Source organism: Mobula birostris, chromosome 8 (assembly GCF_030028105.1).
Source record: "Mobula birostris isolate sMobBir1 chromosome 8, sMobBir1.hap1, whole genome shotgun sequence".
NCBI lineage: Eukaryota > Metazoa > Chordata > Chondrichthyes > Myliobatiformes > Myliobatidae > Mobula > Mobula birostris.
The window spans coordinates 106,694,387-106,711,798 of record NC_092377.1 but is presented as its reverse complement, the minus strand read 5'-3'; the positions used below and the strand labels follow the sequence as shown (position 1 = coordinate 106,711,798).

The following is a 17,412-nucleotide window of genomic DNA, read 5'->3' as shown; positions in this document are numbered from 1 at the left end:
TACATTAGATTTCATCACTCACTTCTTTATCCATCCTCCTAATCTGTCCAAGTCCTTCTGCAGACTCCCTGTTTCCACAACACTACCTGCCGCTGCACCTACCTTTGTATCGTATGCAAGGCCATCAATTCCTTTTTCTGGATCATTGACATTTAAAGTTTAAAGGAAACGGTCCCAACACCGAACCACTAGTCACCAGCAGCCAACCAGAAAAAAACACCCTTTGTTCCATAAAACATAGGAGCAGAATTACACCAGTCGGCCTATCAGTTCTGTTCTGCCATTTCATCATGGCTGATCCATTTTTCCTCCCAACACCATACTCCTGCCTTCTCCCTATAACCTTCCACACCTTGACTAATCAAGAACCTATCAATCTCCACCTTAAATACATCAAATAACCCGGCCCCCACAGCCACTGGTGGCAATGAATTCCACAGATTCACCATCATCTGGCTAAATAAATTCCTTCTCATCTCTGTTCTAAATGGATATCCCTCTATTCTGAGGCTGTGCCCTCTGGTCCTAGACTCCCCCACGAAAGTAGTAGTGAGGTCGGAGATGGTATTAAACAGGAAATTAGAAATGTGTGCAATAAAGGAACAGCAGTTATAATGGGTGACTTCAATCTACATGTAGATTGGGTGAACCAAATTGGTAAAGGTGCTGAGGAAGGGGATTTCTTGGAACGTATGCAGGATGGTTTTTTGAACCAATATGTCGAGGAACCGACTAGAGAGCAGGTTATTCTGGACTGGGTTTTGAGCAATGAGGAAGGGTTAATTAGCAATCTTGTCGTGAGAGGCCCCTTGGGTAAGAGTGACCATAACATGGTGGAATTCTTCATTAAGATGGAGAGTGACATAGTTAATTCAGAAACAAAGGTTCTGAACTTAAAGAGGGGTAACTTTGAAGGTATGAGACGTGAATTAGCTAAGATAGACTGGCAAATGACACAAAGGATTGACGGTGGATATGCAATGGCAAGCATTTAAAGATTGCATGGATGAACTGCAACAAATGTTCATCCCTGTTTGGCAAAAGAATAAATCAAGGAAGGTAGTGCACCCGTGGCTGACAAGAGAAATTAGGGATAGTATCAATTCCAAAGAAGCAGCATTAAAATTAGCCAGAGAAAGTGGCTCACCTGAGGACTGGGAGAAATTCAGAGTTCAGCAGAGGAGGACAAAGGGCTTAATTAGGAAGGGGAAAAAAGATTATGAGAGAAAACTGGCAGGCAACATAAAAACGGACTGTAAAAGCTTTTATAGATATGTAAAAAGGAAAAGACTGGTAAAGACAAATGTAGGTCCCCTGCAGGCAGAAACAGGTGAGTTGATTATGGGGAGCAAGGACATGGCAGACCAATTGAATAATTACTTTGGTTCTGTCTTCACTAAGGAGGACATAAATAATCTTCCAGAAATAGTAGGGGACAGAGGGTCCAGTGAGATGGAGGAACTGAGCGAAATACATGTTAGTAGGGAAGTGGTGTTAGGTAAATTGAAGGGATTGAAGGCAGATAAATCCCCAGGGCCAGATGGTCTGCATCCCAGGGTGCTTAAGGAAGTAGCCCAAGAAATAGTGGATGCATTAGTGATAATTTTTCAAAACTCGTTAGATTCTGGACTAGTTCCTGAGGATTGGAGGGTGGCTAATGTAACCCCACTTTTTAAAAAAGGAGGGAGAGAGAAACCAGGGAATTATAGACCGGTTAGTCGGTGGTGGGGAAACTGCTGGAGTCAGTTATCAAGGATGTGATAACAGCACATTTGGAAAGTGGTGAAATCATCAGACAAAGTCAGCATGGATTTGTGAAAGGAAAATCATGTCTGACGAATCTCATAGAATTTTTTGAGGATGTAACTAGTAGAGTGGATAGGGGAGAACCAGTGGATGTGGTATATTTGGATTTTCAAAAGGCTTTTGACGAGGTCCCACACAGGAGATTAGTGTGCAAACTTAAAGCACACGGTATTGGGGTTAAGGTATTGAGTGGATAGAGAATTGGTTAGCAGACAGGAAGCAAAGAGTGGGAATAAACGGGACCTTTTCAGAATGGCAGGCAGTGACTAGTGGGGTACCGCAAGGCTCAGTGCTGGGACCCCAGTTGTTTACAATATATATTAATGACTTGGATGAGGGAATTAAATGCAGCATCTCCAAGTTTGCGGATGACACGAAGCTGGGCGGCAGTGTTAGCTGTGAGGAGGATGCTAAGAGGATGCAGGGTGACTTGGATAGGTTGGGTGAGTGGGCAAATTCATGGCAGATGCAATTTAATGTGGATAAATGTGAAGTTATCCACTTTGGTGGCAAAAATAGGAAAACAGATTATTATCTGAATGGTGGCCGATTAGGAAAAGGGGAGGTGCAACGAGACCTGGGTGTCATTATACACCAGTCATTGAAAGTGGGCATGCAGGTACAGCAGGCGGTGAAAAAGGCGAATGGTATGCTGGCATTTATAGCGAGAGGATTCGAGTACAGGAGCAGGGAGGTACTACTGCAGTTGTACAAGGCCTTGGTGAAACCATACCTGGAGTTTTGTGTGCAATTTTGGTCCCCTGATCTGAGGAAAGACATCCTTGCCATAGAGGGAGTATAAAGAAGGTTCACCAGATTGATTCCTGGGATGGCAGGACTTTCATATGAAGAAAGACTGGATGAACTAGGCTTGTACTCGTTGGAATTTAGAAGATTGAGGGGGGATCTGATTGAAACGTATAAAATCCTAAAGGGATTGGACAGGCTAGATGCAGGAAGATTGTTCCCGATGTTGGGGAAGTCCAGAACGAGGGGTCACAATTTGAGGATAAAGGGGAAGCCTTTTAGGACTGAGATTAGGAAAAACTTCTTCACACAGAGAGTGGTGAATCTGTGGAATTCTCTGCCACAGGAAACAGTTGAGGCCAGTTCATTGGCTATGTTTAAGAGGGAGTTAGATTTGGCCCTTGTGGCTACGGGGATCAGGGGGTATGGAGGGAAGGCTGGTGCAGGGTTCTGAGTTGGATGATCAGCCATGATCATAATAAATGGCGGTGCAGGCTCGAAGGGCCAAATGGCCTACTCCTGCACCTATTTTCTATGTTTCTATGAAAGGAAACATACTCTCCACATCCACTCTTCGCCTTTCAACATTCAATGGGTTTCAATGAGGTGCCCCCCCACCCACCCCCTCCCCCCTGTTCTTCCAAATTCCAACGAGTACAGGCACAGATTCATCAAATGCTTGTCAGATAATAAGGCTTTCATTCCCAGAATCATTCTGGTGAACCTCTGAACCCTTTCCAAACATTGACACAGCCTTTCTTAGATTAAGGGCTCAAAATTGTTCACAATACTCCAAGTGAGGCCTCACCAGTGTCTCAGAAAACCTCAACATTACATCCTTGCTTTCATATACTGGCCCTCTTGAAATGAATGCTAATATTGTACTTGCCTTCCTCATCAACAACTCAACCTGCAAGTTAATCTTCGGGGAATCCTGCACGAGGACTCCCAAGTCCCTTTGCTCCTTGCAGTTTTGAAGTTTCTGTCTGTTTAGGAAATAGACTACCCTTTTGTTCCTTCTATCCAAGTGCATGATAGTACATTTCCTGACACTGTATTACATCTGCCGCTTCTTTGCCCATTCTCCTAATGTTATAAACCTCTATAATAGGGATCCCAACCTTTTTTTATGCCACAAACCAAAACATTAAGCAGAACATTTTATGCCAGGTTGGGAACCCCTGCTCTAAAAGGTGACCACTCAGTATCCTGCACAGCTTTATAAAACACCACTTAGGTTACATCTGGAGTATTGCATTCAGTTCTGGTCACCCCATCTTAGGAAGGATATGGAGGCTTTAGGGTCAGTGCAGAAGATGTTTACCAGGATGCTGCCTGGATTAGAGGGCATGCGCTATAGGGATAGGTTGGATAAGCTTGGTTTATTTTCTCTGGAGTGGCACAAGCTGAGAGGAGGCTTGATAGAAACTTATAAGATTATATGAGGCATAGATAATTGATATCTTTTATCCCAAGGTTGAAATATGTAATAATAGAGGGCATGCATTTAATGTAAGAGGGAGATGTGTGGGATAAGTGTTTTACACAGCAAGTGGTGGGTACCTGGCACGTGTTGCAAGGGGTGTTAGTGGAGGCAGGTAGGATGGAGGTATTTAAGAGGCTCTCCGCCATGTACATGAATGTGCAGAGAATGGAGGGATATGAACAATGTGTTGGCACAATTGGTTAGTGTAGTTAGGCACTTAATTACTATTTTAAATAGTTTGGTACAACATCTGAGATCGCTAGAGACTGCATGAGGTTACTAGTATGTGGTAATACAATATGCCAAAGATTCATTTGGCACAGCTGCTGGTAACTGATCAGATCTCCATTATGTAGACACTAGCATAATGGTCCACATGCCAACATCTGCTGATGAATGATAAGCTTAACCGTTTCTGACTGCAGTTCCCCTTTATGGTAAAATCCCACTAGAAAATAACAAGGCTAATTGTAGCTTCCTTTTTGATCTAATATGAGGTTTTCATATTCCCCTTCTCTTCACCTCTCCTGATTGGAATCTGTGTCAGCAGCTTTGAATCATGTTCCAGGTAGTCAAACAGAATTTCAATAGTCACAGTACAATTACATTTATAATGGGATATCGGGTGGGAAGGTTGTCTCAATGGAAATACATATTTACCATGAGGTGAAACTTAAAATGGGAAAATACAAACCTCAAAACCTCCTTGCCTGTTTGCTAATTACATACTCGCTATATGTAAACAAAACAATCCCTGACACTGTACGAATTTTCCATTAGAGTAATTCTTCGTTTGTACAGCCAAAATGGTCTTCTGAAGATTGAAGAGAGGTATGTATATGTTTTATTGTAATTCACTGTTTTTCTATTATTGAGTATTGCATGGTGCTGCTGCCACATAGGCAAATTTCATGACCCATGCCGGTGATATTGAATCTGCTTCGGGTTTGCCAAAGACCTACACATTACTGACAATTTACAGTGGACTATTGACCTATGAACCAACATGTTTTGGAGATGTGAAATGAAACCTTTGCTGTCACGGGGTGAACATGCACTGGAGATCAGGATTGAACCCAAGTGACTGGAGCAGTGAGACAGCAGCACCACCTGCTGACTCACTCTGCTTCCTTTCCAGTGTTGTTTCTCTTACAGATTTTCTCCCAGACGTCACTCTTTCTCCACTGCCAAAGTCCTCAGGTTTTTACTGTCAACCTCCTCTTTTCCTTTCTTGTGGACTATCCCCTGATCCCAACAGCCCTGTAATCCTTTTTAGAACATAGAACAGTATAGCACAGTACAAGCCCTTCGGCCTACAATGTTGTGCCGACCCTCAAACCCTGCCTCCCATATAAGCCCCCACCTTAGATTCCTCCATATACCTGTCTAGTAGTCTCTTAAACTTCACTAGTGTATCTGCCTCCACCACTGACTCAGGCAGTGCATTCCACACACCAACCACTCTCTGAGTAAAAAACCTTCCTCTAATATCCCCCTTGAACTTCCCACCCCTTACCTTAAAGCCATGTCCTCTTGTATTGAGCAGTGGTGCCCTGGGGAAGAGGCGCTGGCTATCCACTCTATCTATTCCTCTTATTATCTTGTACACCTCTATCATGTCTCCTCTCATCCTCCTTCTCTCCAAAGAGTAAAGCTCCCTTAATCTCTGATCATAATGCATACTTTCTAAACCAGGCAGCATCCTGGTAAATCTCCTCTGTACCCTTCCGCATCCTTCCTATAGTGAGGTGACCAGAACTGGACACAGTACTCCAAGTGTGGCCTAACCAGAGTTTTATAGAGCTACATCATTACATCGTGACTCTTAAACTCTATCCCTCGACTTATGAAAGCTAACACCCCATAAGCTTTCTTAACTACCCTATCCACCTGTGAGGCAACTTTCAGGGATCTGTGGATATGTACCCCGAGATCCCTCTGCTCCTCCACACTACCAAGTATCCTGCCATTTACTTTGTACTCTGCCTTGGAGTTTGTCCTTCCAAAGTGTACCACCTCACACTTCTCCGGGTTGAACTCCATCTGCCACTTCTCAGCCCATTTCTGAATCCTATCAATGTCTCTCTGCAATCTTCGACAATCCTCTACACTATCTATAACACCACCAACCTTTGTGTCGTCTGCAAACTTGCCAACCCACCCTTCTACCCCCACATCCAGGTCATTTATTTTTCCCCCTCTGCTCACTAATATGCTTTCAAACCTTCTGTTAGCCTCATGCTTTGCTAAGACAGCAGTCCGAGAGAGAAAAATAAACTTTTGTGTCAAATTCCTGATTTAGAGGAATCTCTATGGCACATGATGTCATCACAAATAACATGATATTGCATCTGAATGCCCCTGTGTCACATTAACATGCTGCATTGGGTTCACTATCATTTTCAATGTCAATGCTCAAAACAAAACTTGGAGGTCTTAACGTGTGCAGTGGAGCCCCTTCCTCAGCCCTTTGTTGGTACCATACTTCTCAACTTGTTCATCTGCTCAAGATGCCAGGCTGCTGAGGGTGGCAGGTTGAAAATCTGGCTGGGTGGTGCCACAGCAACAACCACTCACTCAGTGTCAGCAAGACCAAGGAGCTCAGTAGTGAATACAGGAGGAGGAAACTGGAGTTCCCTGAGCCAGTCCTCATCGGAGGATCAGAGGTGGAGGAAGCCAGAAACGATAAATTCCTTCAGAAGATCTGTCCCCGGTCCGGCATGTGTCATTACACAAAAGGCATCACAGCAGAAGTTTGCAAAGATTCAGCACGTCATCTAAAACATCGGCAAGCTTCTATAGGTGTACAATATAGATGTATATTAACTGGTTACATCATGGCCTATAGGTGTACAATATAGATGTATATTAACTGGTTACATCATGGCCTATAGGTGTACAATATAGATGTATATTAACTGGTTACGTCATGGCCTATAGGTGTACAATATAGATGTATATTAACTGGTTACATCATGGCCTATAGGTGTACAATATAGATGTATATTAACTGGTTACATCATGGGGAGATGCGGCGATACTGTTCTGGTGATGCCGGGTAATGTAGTTAAGTGAAAAACGTGTGCCGGAGTTAGAGCATTTGAATTGTTGTCTGGCATGAGCTTAAAGAGGCTTCGGGTTGAGTCTGAGAATGGGGGACGAAAAAAGAGGCAGCTGAAACTGGAAGTTGCAGAATTCAATTGGTTGTTGCTGGAAACGAAGGAGCGAGTGAGCGAGGCCTGGAGTCGGGGGCTGGAATATTCACACGAGTGTGGTCTGCTGGTCAGTGCTCAGCCATTTACGCACTGTGTGGTACCTAATTTCATCCAGAGTCAGTCATTCCTGACAGGGCTTCAAAATAAACTTCTGCAACTAAACTTTCATGAAAAATGCAATGATCTCTACAAATTTAAGCAGTCAGATGATCTCAGGAGAAGGAAAGAGTACCATATCTCAGCGCTAAGGAAAATACTTTATGAAGACTTTCGTATGTTGCTGTCAGATATTGTAGGTGTACAACTGGAAAACACAATTGATATATCCTGCACTAAATATGAATACACAGATGTGTTGCTCTGTCATGATGATGAGTTGGAAGGACGAAGAATAGCGTTTATCTTGTATCTTGTACCTGAATGGCAAGCAAGTGATGGTGGCACCTTGGATCTTTATGATGCAGATGACCACAACCAGCCTCGGCAAATTGCCAAGTCATTAACTCCTTCCTGGAACACATTAGTTTTCTTTGATGTTTCCTCAGTCTCTCATCATCAGATATCTGAAGTTTTGGTGGAGGGCAAGTGCCGCCTTTCTGTCAGTGGCTGGTTCTATGGGCAATCGTTGGAGAGGCCCCCTCATTATATCGAAGCTCTTTCTCCTCGAATGCCCCATATTGCATGTGATCTTGCCTTCATATCGTGTGAAAGACCTGGATTTAAAGAACCTCTTTGAAGAAAGAAGTGTAGAATCAGAATTTCAGCATTGGTATCACATACCAATAAGGAGCATCATAATAGGGAAGAAGAGAGAGGTAAAACAAAAAAGGAGAAGGCGTCTGAGCTTGACATCAGCTGCAGGAAGGATGCGGAATCTAATTTTGAGGAAAATTAATTATGCAGTTCAATAAAACAGAAATCATGATGGAAAAAAAAAGTGTGCAAACTTAAAGCACACGGTATTGGGGGTAAGGTATTGATGTGGATGGAGAATTGGTTAGCAGACAGGAAGCAAAGAGTGGGAATAAACGGGACCGTTTCAGAATGGCAGGCGGTGACTAGTGGGGTACCGCAAGGCTCAGTGCTGGGACCCCAGTTGTTTACAATATATATTAATGACTTGGATGAGGGAATTATATGCAGCATCTCCACGTTTGCGGATGACACGAAGCTGGGTGGCAGTGTTAGCTGTGAGGAGGATGCTAAGAGGATGCAGGGTGACTTGGATAGTTTGGGTGAGTGGGCAAATTCATGGCAGATGCAATTTAATGTGGATAAATGTGAAGTTATCCACTTTAGTAGCAAAAATAGGAAAACAGATTATTATCTGAATGGTGGCCGATTAGGAAAAGGGGAGGTGCAACGGGACCTGGGTGTCATTATACACCAGTCATTGAAAGTGGGCATGCAGGTACAGCAGGCGGTGAAAAAGGCGAATGGTATGCTGGCATTTATAACAAGAGGATTTGAGTACAGGAGCAGGGAGGTACTACTGCAGTTGTACAAGGCCTTGGTGAGACCACACCTGGAGTATTGTGTGCAGTTTTGGCCCCTAATCTGAGGAAAGACATCCTTGCATAGAGGGAGTACAAAGAAGGTTCACCAGATTGATTCCTGGGATGGCAGGACTTTCATATGAAGAAAGACTGGATGAACTGGGCTTGTACTCGTTGGAATTTAGAAGATTGAGGGGGGATCTGATTGAAACGTATAAAATCCTAAAGGGATTGGACAGGCTAGATGTAGGAAGATTGTTCCCGATGTTGGGGAAGTCCAGAACCAGGGGTCACAGTTTGAGGATAAAGGGGAAGCCCTTAAGGACCGAGATTAGGAAAAACTTCTTCACTCAGAGAGTGGTGAATCTGTGGAATTCTCTGCCACAGGAAGCAGTTGAGGCCAGTACATTGGCTATATTTAAGAGGGAGTTAGATATGGCCCTTGTGGCTACGGGGATCAGGGGGTATGGAGGGAAGGCTGGTGCAGGGTTCTGAGTTGGATGATCAGCCATGATCATAATAAATGGCGGTGCAGGCTCGAAGGGCCGAATGGCCTACTCCTGCACCTATTTTCTATGTTTCTATGTTTCTATGATATGGAAACACCAATGTTCGTGAATGGAATGATCTACAAAAAGTAGTGGATACAGCCCAGTCCATTGCAGGTAAAACCCTCCCCAATATTGAACATATATCTACAAGGAATGCTGTCACAGAAAGCAGAATCAAATACCCCCACCATCCAGGCTATACTTTTCTCAATGCTGCCATCAGGTCAGAGGTACAGGAGCCTCAAGATCTATACCACCACATTTTGGAACAGTTATCACCCCTCAACCATCAGCCTCCGAACCAGAGAAGATAAGTTAACTTCACTCACACCATCACTGAACTGTTCCCACAATCTATGAACCCTCTTTCAAGGACTCTTCATCTCATGTTCTTCATACCTATTGTTCATTGTTTATTTATTTATTTATTGTTATAGCTTGAATATTCCTTATCCGAAATCCCAAAATCCGAAATTCCTTTGAGCCCTGACATGACATCAGAAATGGAAAATTCCACAAGGTGCTGGAAGGTTCCCAAGTGATGTGCAGGTCTCTGCACACCACAGAGAGTTCTAGGAAGTGACCTCACATATATAATGAACAGAAGTTAATGGAAAAATAGGAAAACACTGCAGAAAGCAAAAAATTAAGATCTGGATTGTGTATTGAAAGAATAGATTTGTCCGCGTCGGAGTGAACATGTGGCTTATGCTGATCATGAAACAAGCAAAGTTCATCACGACAAACTGGAAATTGAAGGTATTTGTGATTATTCAGCAGGCTGGTTGCATAAATTAAGAAAAGGCATGGCATTATATTTTTAAAGATTAAAATAAAATGAAAGATAAAGCATCTGCTGATCACAAAGCCGCAGAGAAATTCATTGATACATTTGTGAAGATCATCACTGATGAAAATCTAACACCAGTGCTGATTGTCTTGATACCAAACATAAAGCCGGGAAAAAAAGTAAACTACAAATGCAGTGTATTGTAACCTTTTAATCAAAACTCGGTATCGTAGGTGGAGGCTGGTGTTCATTGTTGTTCAACAGCTGGTTCAGGTATTCAGCTGCTGCTGTGCTGCTTCTGTTACCCTGCACACTTTATCTTTTCATTATATTAAGGGTATGTAATAACTTTTACTGTTAATTACATATTGGAGGGGGAGGAGAAGATGGCGGCGCGATGCAGTGCGCACGGCCGCTCCGAATGATATCGTATGTGTTAACTAGGGGCCGTACACAATCCTAATTTGATGGAGGTGGATGTGAGAAGCACGGAGAAACACCTGGAGTAACTTCTGAAATGCCCGCTTCGCTGCCGCTGCTACTGTGCGATCGAGAATCTCCGGAGGGGAAGGCCCCAAATCCTTGGCTTTGCCTATTGCCTGTTGTCGGGGCCGGGGTCAAAGCGCTTGGCAGAGATGGTGCTTGGTGCTCGGTGTCGGTGGGCTGGTCGGAGGCTTGAAGTTTTCGAACAGACTGAAGAGTGCTCCCAGGGTGCTGCATCAGCAAGTTTGTGGTGCTGGAAGCTTATTGCAGGAAGAGTTATTTTTCTTCCTTCTACCGTCTGTGTGAGATGATGGGACTTTCAAGAGACTTTGAGACCTTTTTTTTACCGTGCCCATGGTCTGTTCTTCATCAAATTATGGTATTGCTTTGCACTGTTGTAACTATATGTTATAATTATGTGGTTTTTGTCATTTTTTCAGTCGGTTTGTCTTGTGTTTCTGTGATATCATTCTGGAGAAACATTGTATCGTTTCTTAATGCATGCATTACTAAATGACAATAAAAGAGGACTGTGTGTCCTCATAATCTAATCTAAATCTAAATCTAAGTATATGTGATCGACAAGTGTAAGACAAAGACTGCTTGCCAGTAGTACATAAATTCATAGCCAGAAATTATGGTGATCCCAAGCTATATATATCATTATATATTCTAAAATCTCAAATTATCCAAAATCTGAACTTCTTCCAGCAGAAGCATTTTGGATAAGGGACACTCAAACCATATTATTATTGTTTATTTTTCCTCTTTTTGTATTTGCACAGTTTGTTGTCTTTTGCACACTGGTGTTTATCTGTCTTGTTGGCTGCAGCCTTTTATTGATTCGATATGTTTCTTCATTTTACTAAGAATGCCCACAAGAAAATGAATCTCAGGGTTGTGTATGGTGTCATGGTCTAGTTGGATAATAAATTTATGTTTTGAACTTTGATCTTTGAGATGAGCTTGATGAGGCAGCTGAGAAAAGTGTAAGAGATACTATTATTTTGGTGGCAGTGAATACAAAATAAAGAAATCATGTTTGTAAGTAACTATCCATCCCTCTGTGCATTGCTCCTGCCTCTTGCCTCTTGCTCAAGGCTCAATGCTGACCTTTGATGCCAAATGACATTTCTCCTGTGACTGCATGGGTGTGTTGTGGATGCTCGATTTTCTACCCTGGTTCCAAAGTTGTATTATTGAGAGGTTAATTGGCCACTGTAAATCCACATCACTGTGTAGGTGATTGGTGAAGTGTACTGGAAATGGGGAGAACAAAGTGAAGTTAGTATAGGATGATTGTGAAAGAGAGCAAAAGCTTGATGGGTCGAAGGACTGTTGCTGTGAATCCTGACTTTGATTTGGTGAAAAGATCGGTGTTTTAAGAAGACATTGGAAAGATTACAGAATAAATTTATTTGGGATGATAAACTTCATTTATGAGTAGAGGTGGAAGAAATGGTGTGATTATTTTCCTAAAGGCAGGAAAGGTTGAGGAAAAAACGGCCATTCAGATTTGAGGATCAATTTATGATTTTGGTATTTCGTCATTTTTGGATATTTCTGTACCTTTAATCTTTCTGCTAAGGGTGGCAAAAGGATGAAAGGGAAAATGAAGAAACTGTTCCATGAATTAAGAATTGTTTAGATATGGAAAATAGAACCTGAAATATTCCCTGTCAGTCTGCAGTCTCCTACAGACTATCGCCCGGTAGCACTCACATCAGCAGTGATGAAATGCTTTGAGAGATTGGTCATGACTAGACTGAACTCCTGCCTCAGCAAGGGCCTGACCCAGTGCAATTTGTCTATTGCCACAATAAGTCAACAGCAGATGCAATCTCAATGGCTCTTCGCATGGCTTTAGACCACCTGGACAACACAAACACCCATATCAGGATGCTGTTCATCGACTATAGCTCAGCATTGAATACCATCATTCCCGCAATCCTGATTGAGAAGTTACAGAACCTGGGCCTCTGTACCTCCCTCTGCAACTGGATCCACAACTTCCTAACCAGAAGACCACAATCTGTGTGGATAGGTGATAACATATCCTCCTCACCGACAATCAACACTGGTGCACCTCAGGGGTGTGTGCTTAGCCCACTGCTCTACTCTCTAAATACCCATGACTGTGTGGCTAGGCATAGCTCAAATACCATCTATAAATTTGCTGATGATACAACCATTGTTGGTAGAATCTCAGGTGGTGACGAGAAGGCCTACAGGAGCGAGATATGCCAACTAGTGGAGTGGTGCCACAGCAACAACCTGACACTCAACGTCAGTAAGACGAAAGAGCTGACTGTGGACTTCAGGAAGGGTAAGACGAAGGAACACATACCAATCCTCATAGAGGGATCAAAAGTGGAGAGAGTGAGCAGTTTCAAGTTCCTGGGTGTCAAGATCTCTGAGGATCTAACCTGGTCCCAACATATCGAAGCAGTTATAAAGAAGGCAAGACAGCAGCTGTACTTCATTAGGAATTTGAAGAGATTTGATATGTCAACAAAGACACTCAAAAACTTCTATAGATGTGCCCTGGAGAGCATTCCGACAGGCTGCATCACTGTCTGGTATGGGGAGGTGGGGGCTACTGCACAGGACCGAAAGAAGCCATAGAGGGTTGTAAATTTAGTTGGCGCCATCTTGCGTACTCACCTACAAAGTATGCAGGACATCTTCAAGGAGCGGTATCTCAGAAAGGCAGCCTCCATTATTAAGGACCTCCAGCACCCAGGGCATGCCCTTTTCTCACTGTTACCATCAGGTAGGAGGTACAGAAGCCTGAAGGCACACACTCAGCGATTCAGGAACAGCTTCTTCTCCTCTGCCATCCGATTGACGTTGAACCCTTGAACACTACCTCATTTTTAAAATATATATTATTTCTGTTTTTGCATGATTTTTAATCTATTCAATATACATATACTGTATTTGGTTTATTTATTTATTTATTTATTTTTCTCTCTCTCTGCTAGATTATGTATTGCATTGAACTGCTGCTGCTAAATTAACAAATTTCACGACACATGCCGGTGATAATAAACCTGATTCTGAGACAGGACGAGGTTAAACACAGGTTGGAGGAGCAAGCGATTATATTCCATAAGGCCGTACGACATAGGAGCAGAACTAGGCCATTCGGTCCTTCAAGTCCGCTCCTCCAATTCATCATGGATGATCCCAGATCCCATCATGGATTCCATCTGGGTAGTCACCAAACTGATGGCATGAACATTGATTTCTCTAATTATTCCCCCCTTCCCCACATCTCTCCATTGATATTTGTCGTCCCTAATTCTAGTTACCCCTCACCTCTTCCTATCCCTCACACTTCATGGCTTTTCCATTCCCATTATTCCCTTTTGTTCCAAGTTCCCTTCGCTGTATTCCATGGTCCACAACCATCTCCTATCAGATTCTTTCTTCTTCAGCTCTTTACTTCTTCCATCTAACACCTCACATCATTGATTACATTCACACCTGCACCTTCCCATTCATGTGGTCTCACCTATCACTGTCCAGCTGGTGGTGCTCCTCGCCCTTTCGCTGCCTTATTCCAGCTTCCACTGCCCTCTCCCACTTTCCAGTAAGATCCACCACAAAACGTTGACTGTTTACTCCCTTCCATAGATGCTGCCTCACATGTTGTTCCTCCAGCATTATGTGTATGTTGCTCAAGATTTCTAGCACCTGCAGAATTTCCTGTGTCTGTGTTACAGTGGGGTTAACAGTTTCCCAGAAGCTACTAGTATTATTCAGTCATTTTGATGTCATTAAAATTTCTTCTGTTAGGCTGTTTTACTGTTCAAACGTCTTGTTTGCTGGCTTTTCAGGGGTTATTAGGTTGTGTCCTTGCACACATTAAGCTAAGAAGTTGAGGGGCTTCCTTTTGCTCCTCCATGTTGTTCATGTTACAACACAGTTCAGCTCCCTCAATATACGACTCCCACTCTTCATTAGCGCTACCAAATTCATCAACTTCCCCGATTGAAGCCATTGCCACACTATTTTCACTTTAAATCCAGCGCATCTTTCACTGTTCACATGCATTAGTGTCTGTGATGGCCTTCTTATGGTGTTTTGTCCCGTAACTGTTGGTGCAGTTGGTGATATTTCCTGACCTTCAGCTTTGTCCTCATCACCAATTTGTTGTGTCTGTGCACAACTACATTCCAATTAAAATCCCCTCCTTTACTTTCTGTATACCCGTGACTGTGTCGCCACCCACAGCTCCAATCTACTAATTAAATTTGCAGATGATACTGCATTGATTGGCCTAATCTCAAATTATAATGAGGCAGCCTACAGAGAAGAAGTCATCACCCTGACACAGTGGTGTCAAGAAAACAACCTCTCCCTCAATGTCACAAAAACAAAGGAGCTGGTTGTGGACTACAAGAGGAATGGAGACAGGCTAACCCCTGTAGACATTGATGGATCTGGGGTTGAGAAGGTGAACAACTTTAAATTCCTTGACATAAACATCACTGAGGATCTCACGTGGTCTGTACGTACTGGCTGTATAGAACATAGGACATAGAAATCTGCATCATATTACAGGCTTTTTGGCCCACAATGTTGTGCCAACCATGTTGTGCTATACGAATAACCAGCAGGTTTCAGTGAGACTCTCCCCCATTCATGTGATTACTTTGAGTACAGAAGTGGAGATAATAAATGCTCAGATAGAAACCTTTTCACTCTGGAAACCTCTGGCTGCTCTCCAGGGTCATCATATCTTTCCTTACGTAGTAATATTGCTCACAATAATCTAAATGCAGTCCGACCAGCTCCATACAAAGCCACAGTACATTCTGGCTTTGATACCCTATGTACAACATAAAGCACAACAGCGCCTCTTTTACCTCAGACGGTTGAAGAAGTTTGGTATAGGCCCCCAGATCCTAAGAACTTTCTACAGGGGCACAATTGAGAGCATCCTGACTGGCTACATCACTGCCTGATACAAGAACTGTACTTCCCTCAATCGCAGGACTCTGCAGAGAGTGGAGCAGACAACCCAGCACATCTGTTGATGTGAGCTTCCGGCTATTCAGGACATTTACAAAGACAGATGTGTAAAAAGGGCCTGAAGGATCACTGGGGACCCAAGTCACCCCAACCATAAACTGTTCCAGCTGCTACCATCCAGAAAATGGTACCGTAGCATAACAGCCAGGACCAACAGGCTCCGGGACAGCTTCTTCCACCAGGCCATCAGATTGATTAATTCATGCTGATGCAATTGTATTTCTATGTTATATTGACTGTCCTGTTGTATATACTAGAACATAGAATAGCACAGCACAGTACAGGCCCTTTGGCCCACAATGTTGTGCTAACCCTTAAACCCTGCCTCCCATATAACACCCCAACTTAAATTCCTCCATATACCTGTCCAGTAGTCTCTTAAACTTCACGAGTGTATCTGCCTCCACCACTGACTCAGGCAGTGCATTCCACGCACCAACCACTCACTGAGTAAAAAACCTTCCTCTAATATCCCCCTTGAACTTCCCACCCCTTACCTTAAAGCCATGTCCTCTTGTATTGAGCAGTGGTGCCCTGGGGAAGAGGCGCTGGCTGTCCACTCTATCTATTCCTCTTAATATCTTGTACACCTCTATCATGTCTCCTCTCATCCTCCTTCTCTCCAAAGAGTAAAGCCCTAGCTCCCTTAATCTCTGATCACAATGCATACTTTCTAAACCAGGCAGCATCCTGGTAAATCTCCTCTGTACCCTTTCCAATGCTTCCACATCCTTCCTATAGTGAGGCAACCAGAACTGGACATAGTACTCCAAGTGTGGCCTAACCAGAGTTTTATAGAGCTGCATCATTACCTCGCGACTCTTAAACTCTCTCCCTGGACTTATGAAAGCTAATACCCCATAAGATTTCTTAACTACCCTATTTACCTGTGAGGCAACTTTCAGGGATCTGTGGACATGTACCCCCAGATCCCTCTGCTGCTCCACACTACCAAGTATCCTGCCATTTACTTTGTACTCTGCCTTGGAGTTTGTCCTTCCAAAGTGTACCACCTCACACTTCTTTGAGTTGAACTCCATCTGCCACTTCTCAGCCCATTTCTGCATCCTATCAATGTCTCTCTGCAATCTTTGACAATCCTCTGCACTATCTACAACACCACCAACCCTTGTGTCGTCCGCAAACTTGGCAACCCATCCTTCTACCCCCACATCCAGGTCGTTAATAAAAATCACGAAAAGTAGAGGTGCCAGAACCGATCCTTGTAGGACACCACTGGTCACAACCCTCCAATCTGAATGTACTCCCTCCACCACGACCCTCTGCCTTCTGCAGGCAAGCCAATTCTGAATCCACCTGGCCAAACTTCCCTGGATCCCATGCCTTCTAACTTTCTGAATAAGCCTACCATGTGGAACCTTGTCAAATGTCAAAAATCCATGTAGATCACATCCACGGTACTACCCTCATCTATGTGCCTGGTCACCTCCTCAAAGAACTCTATCAGGCTTGTTAGACATGACCTGCCCTTCACAAAGCCATGCTGACTGTCCCTGATCGGACCATAATTCTATAATTGCTGATAGATCCTATCTCTAAGAATCTTTTCCAACAGCTTTCCCACCACAGACGTAAGGCTCACTGGTCTATAATTACCCGGACTATCCCTACTACCTTTTTTGAACAAGGGGGCAACATTCGCCTCCCTCCAATCCTCTGGTACCATTCCCGTGGACAACGAGGACATAAAGATCCTAGCCAGAGGCTCAGCAATCTCTTCCCTCGCCTTGTGGAGCAGCCTGGGGAATATTCCATCAGGCCCCAGGGATTTATCCAT

At 43.5% G+C, this 17,412-nt stretch overlaps 1 pseudogene; it reads left to right on the top strand.

Moving 5' to 3' along the window:
• The first annotated feature begins 7,130 nt into the window (after positions 1 to 7,130).
• Positions 7,131 to 7,990, top strand: LOC140202039 (prolyl 3-hydroxylase OGFOD1 pseudogene; annotated as a pseudogene).
• Positions 7,991 to 17,412: the final 9,422 nt, after the last annotated feature.